This window comes from Cydia pomonella, chromosome 2 (assembly GCF_033807575.1).
Source record: "Cydia pomonella isolate Wapato2018A chromosome 2, ilCydPomo1, whole genome shotgun sequence".
In the NCBI taxonomy this organism is placed as follows: domain Eukaryota; kingdom Metazoa; phylum Arthropoda; class Insecta; order Lepidoptera; family Tortricidae; genus Cydia; species Cydia pomonella.
The window spans coordinates 31,136,539-31,142,645 of NC_084704.1; positions in this window are offsets into that span (position 1 = coordinate 31,136,539).

Sequence of the window (6,107 nt, forward strand, 5' to 3'; positions counted from 1 at the left end):
AAGTGGACTTCCGTTTGAGCTCCATATTGGGGATGGCATCTCGTGAATAATTTTTTTGATGCATATTGATAGCTTATTATGCAGTAAACTAATGTAAAAGTGTGCAAATATCACTTTACTAAGAGCTTATTACCGTACAACGTCTTGCTCTAAGAGCACACTTTTGATATTGACGAAATCGCCATATAGTTACTAAACTATACTGGCTAAATTGAAGCATTTTTTTTTTGTAAAGCTGAACTAAACCGCTTCTCAGTTAATTTTGTTAAGGCGGAGAGTGTACTCAGAAATCGCAGCATTTAAATCGCAAGAATCAAGCTCGTATAAAACTTTTGGATGAGGACGGCCACACTGTTGGTCTTTGTACTTCATACATCCATCCAGAATACCTTCTTAAGAAAGACCTTTTTGTCCAGTTGCGGTCAAACAAGAATAGAATTTCACCTGAGAGTGTGTGCGACGCAAACGCACTATAGTTTTTTCAAACACGACGGGTACGGTGACAGGTGTCATGTCCATACAATTGTTTACCTTAAAACGCCAAATCTCCCAAAATTGTTTCTGAATGCCTCCTTTATTGCTTTGAATTAAGAAGGTTTTAACATTAGCCGATATTCATAGTTCCTTTGGCCTTTTTTTTTTCAAATAAGTATTGTGCCCTCGGAGCTGCCGATAGATTTTTATTTTGTGGGGTTTGTATTCGCCAAATTAGAGGGATATGTAATCGTGTGAGGTGAGTACCTAGGTTGCCTCGATTCGATGAATATACACCCATCTTACTACCGACTACGCCTGCAAATATTTTGTTCTGTGTAAATATTAAAGTAATTTTTTACATTATACTTTTAATAGATAGAATACTGTGCCTATTTTTTTTCCGTAAGTACATATTATATTTTTACAAGCTTTTATTTAACTTACCCTGTGTTAGTATGTTAATGTGGGTCAAATCTTGGAAGCTTCCCACCCACTTCCCCGATTTCTGATTGAGCTCAAATTTTGTACACATATGTACATCGGATTACAATGCAATATTATGATGACATCAATTCAATTTCAATTTCATTTATTGAGAGGCCAACTGAGATCATTATTGTTAGTAAATTAAAGTAGTAAAAATTATATCTTAAAATATATGGTTAGCATTATACACAATAACGCGAATGTCAATAAATTAATGATGAATAAGAATAAATAAATTAATTGAATTTTGAAAGAAGTGAAATGAATACAAACAAAATACAACATCGAGGAGATCTGATGATGGATACAGGAGGCGGCCATGGGAACTCGGTGATACAACAACGCAAAGTAATTCTCTTTGGGGTTGTTAGCGTTGTCTCGATGAGTATTGGCCTATATATCAATGGCCTGTGGAAAGAAAGGAAAGTCAGCGATAAAAGCTTGTACCAAAAATGAAACTTTGTCACGTATATGTTATCTAGTTTTATTCTATGAGTAACTATCGCGGTAATTTAGACAATATTATATTCATAATAACTCCATAAAAGTTATAATCTTGTATTCTAATATTTCTACGGATCTCTAATAACACTCAGAGTGGGTTTCCAACGTAATAATATACTAGAGCTTTTGAAACATTACTAAATCTTTTAAATTCATGAAAATATAGATCGTCTGAATTTTAAATCTGCTTACTATTTGACAAACAACTGTCATAGGTTATTTAGGAATCAACCACGTCGATTTCTACTAGTTTGAGTAGGATAGAATTCTCTATTTACTGATAAAGGTTGATTTTTTAACTCCCGTGGGAACAATATAGGCCTTTGTCCTTTAGTACACCTGCATGAAATAAGATCTTTTTCGAACAATGTGACGAAAAGACCTTTTCGCATGTGTACAAATGCTTCAAATTACTTGTATAGTCTACGATACCGCACCGATTTCCGTACCAATTAGTTTAGTAAATCAGTCAATGTATCTGGCCGCAATTACCTAATCTTATTGTATACATTCTGTTAGGCACCTAAAAAGGTACGTACGTATTATTTGTCGTTGTTTATCTAATGAATTTGTATTCTAACAGAAAGAGCAGAAGATAATTTAGGAATATGCGGCCATAATCGATAATTTCTGTGACATCAGACGTCACGTCTGTGCTTAACATGTCGGCTTAATTTATAACGCTCTATGTATATTCATAAAGGTATGGACGTGAAGGTAAGGCATTGTGTACCTATTAATAATGGATTTAGGTTTTTGAGTTTTAACACTTTTATATTAATTATGTTCTAAAATATTTACATACAAATTTTATTTGTTCCGGACTTTAAACTGATAATTTTGACAAAACATTCCTTAGTTAAGAATCTTTAAAAAGGTTCAATTTAAATATAAAAAAGTAGACTGTCAATTTAAAGGAAATATTTAGGTAAATATTACGTACTTTGTAAAAAAAAGTTGAACGAGGTTAGGTTGATTCATTGTTAAATAATATCTTAAGGTTTATCTTAATAGCACTAAAGATGTGCCTGAATGAATAAATAAATTGTTGTTTTGAGTGTGTTTTTCTGCAGCTGTTTAACATCTAAAAGTATACTTTAAATTGCAAAAGAAGAATTGAAACGAAAGAAGATTGTTTCGTTGAGCTAATTATGTTCCGAAATTTGGATTACCGTGGTAGATATCCTCATTTATCTGGACTATGTTTTGCTTGCTGCTCAAACTTATACCTATGGCAATTTTCATTTTTATTGCCGCCCGTGTTGAAATTTAGTAATGCAGTTTAGTAAATGAAGTAGAGTACAACTTAGGTACGTATTACATATTGCACATTTGTGCCCGTGATATTAACAAGCGTTAAAGTTCTAAATCCCATCCAAGTTAAATTTTAATTCAATTGGCAGAGTGATATACTTAGTACGGTAGCAACTTTACATTCCAATTTTAAGCGAATGAAGTCGCGGTGGAAAGCATTTAAAAATTCGTTAAAAATAATTAAAAAAGGTACGTGATATTTATGTAAATAAGCAGCCCTCAAATAACTTGACGCACACGGCATAAATATCCGAATTCCGGAATCCCGAAATACGCTATATCAATAGGTACCAGAATCAAAGAGGGTCAATATTGAAATTCCGGTATCTCGGTTCGGTATTAAAGCTATCCAAAACGATGACAGATTGTCGTTGAAGGGCGAAGTGAGCAGTGAGCTTTTCGTGAGGATGGCTAGTAGTTGTAGAAAGATCAAATTCACAGTAACCATTTGAAAAGTACAAGTACAATAACAATGATGAACTATCAATACTGTTAAATGTCAAACAGATAACCGAAAGAAAAGTTTTTTGTAGTAACAATATTGAACCAAGTGTCTCTGACGTCGACATCTGCTTGAATTAATTTCGTATCAAAAATATCGAAAAAAAAATTCCAAGTACATATTTTTTACGCTCTGTACCTATGCGTTTCCTCGAAATGGTTTTCGATTTAAGACAAATGAAAAATATGAAATGTTGGCAATTTGTTAGTGCTAAAAATCTTAAATAAGTGAACGCAGTTTGAATTTATGGTAAAGAATTAAATTGTAGTTTTTTGTAAAGTTGAACACCTGAAAGCGGTAAAATTACAGTTTGCATTTGTTTCACTGTAGCATTAGTTTCAGTACCGGTAATTTCAGTGCAACCTCGAAGTAACACTAATTTGCTGAATAAACGACGTTTTTCCTTTAAACATTCAGTAGCTCCTAGTTTGAAAGAGAAATACCATTTTAAACAAAGACGTTAGTTTCCTTTGTAATTTATACAAGGTTAATTCAGCCAATATTGTAGTTCAAAAAATACCCTCCATCTTTAAAAGTTATTGTGAATATACACAATTTTTCTTATTACACTTTTTGTATCCGGTACTTTAGTGTCGTATGAGGATACACTCCACATGCTGGAAAGAGTACGCATTTTTTATATAGTAGGTAAATATTTAAAGTCAATCGGCAGGTTCATCATATAGGGCAATTACTACCGCCGCGCCGCCCGCGTCGGCCGAAACGGACATCTACCTAAAATGCAGAAAGGGGTGAAAGGAAATTGAAAATGGCGGCGGAGTATAACGCCATTACCGAGGAAATGAGCTACGTGTACGGGCTGCAGCCGATTTGGTTGTGTTTTTACTAAAGTACAACGTTTTTTGGCTGCAAACGTTGATTAGGCGGATGGTTTAAGCGGATTTTTTAACAACGCAGTTTTAAACCCTTTGTGATCGTAATATGCGATCGTTTTGACTGTACCTAAGTGTAAATTTCAAGAAAAAAAAAAAACGAATAAAGGTACCGTAATCTACCTACATATTTTGTCAAACAAGCTCAGCCTAATACCCAAATAGAGACTTCGTAATTATCTTGTGGATTACCAGTTGCATCGACCACTATTACCGGACCCACTCAGCAGTGAACTATGAAACTTCCAATACAGTAAAATTTTGCTTGCTTTAACAGAGATAGATGGTTTGATGCAATTCACTCTTAATGCTTTTAACTTTCGCTGCGGCAATTAGAGGCATATAGTTTAGGGTCTTTCGACCCTCTACAGCAGTGAACGTGCTAAAGAATTCGGACGACGGCAACGTTACAGGAACTACAATTTGTCGTTATTGCTTCGTCATCGCCTTTAGTTCTTAGCAAGACCGATCAACTCGGCAAGCAATTGTATCGACGCCCCTGATGGCCCTGATCGACCCTCGAAGCCAGCATTGTTTCAGGGTATCAAAGTTTTCTCATTTGGGCCGGATGGGGCGATGGCTACACCACAACACGCCGATTACGGGGAGATTAATATTATGGCCATCAATACGGACAATTTTAGCTCCATTGTGTTATTTTAAGGGACTTTGCCTCCGAGGGGCAATTAAACAAGTTGGAGGGAGTTTCCATCTAAATTTACGGTCCATTTTCCGGAGTTTAAATATATTGGCAATTATATTTTATATAATTAATCAAGCTTGCATTCATCATAAATTCTCATCAGTACATCGCGCTCATCAACGATTACTCTAATCCATTTAATGATAATCACGGTACATTTTCCATTTGCCTCTACGAAGCAGCTTCACTACGCACTGGGAAACTCATGTTATTTCCTACAACAAAATTCCATAACCGTAGCGTTGCAGTGAATGTGTGCAAATATTTATTTTTTGAATAAACAGCGTCTTAAGACATTTAAAAAGCGAAGTGCCCGGCTTCACAATATCTAATAATAACCGACCTAGTCTACCTACTCAGTTTAATTAAGAAAAGATTACAAAGCTGTTGAATAAATTACTCTTAATTCAGAGGGACTCAAACTATTAAAAAAAGCGTTTCTTTTTAAGTTTTTATTTCCTTCGCGTAAGGTAAATAAATCGCGGGACACTTCTGGATGCGACTAGCCCAGGACCCGGATAAGTGTTTATGTAAATATTGTTTTGATTAAACAATTAGTTAGTATTTTGATCTTGTTATGAGACTACCTACCTTGACATAATTCAAAGAGTATCTCACGTGCACCATTAAGAGGAAAATATAACACGCGATCGTCCATATAAGAAGAGAAAACGTTTTTCCACTTCTAAATATTTTCCGTTCTCCATGATTTTTTAGTATGTTATTGACACAATGAAAACCTAGGTTTATAGGGTTTAAATTTGCAAAACAAAAAATAAAAAATTAAAGGGAAACCTGTAAACCTACAATATATTATGCTGAAGCGATCAACATCAAAATCAAAGTGATTTGTTAAGATTTACAGCCTGATTCGAAGAACTAAACCCCTCGTTGAGCTCTGGCAACCTTTCTCACCGGCAGGAACACAACACTATGAGTAGGGTCTAGTGTTATTTGGCTGCGGTTTTCTGTAAGGTGGAGGTACTTCCCCAGTTGGGCTCCGCTCTAGATCTGGAATGACATCCGCTGTGCTGTGCCCTACCCCACAAAGCGAGATGACATTCACAATGCCCATACCTCTCTTTTGGACGTAGTCCAAAAAAAACTTTAAAATTTTGTAGTCACAGTAAATTTACTGCCATCTTTCGACACATGATTAAAAGTTTTAGAACGCCATTTGACTTTGATCCTTATATTCTTACACTGATATGTGTTAAAATTCGGGCGT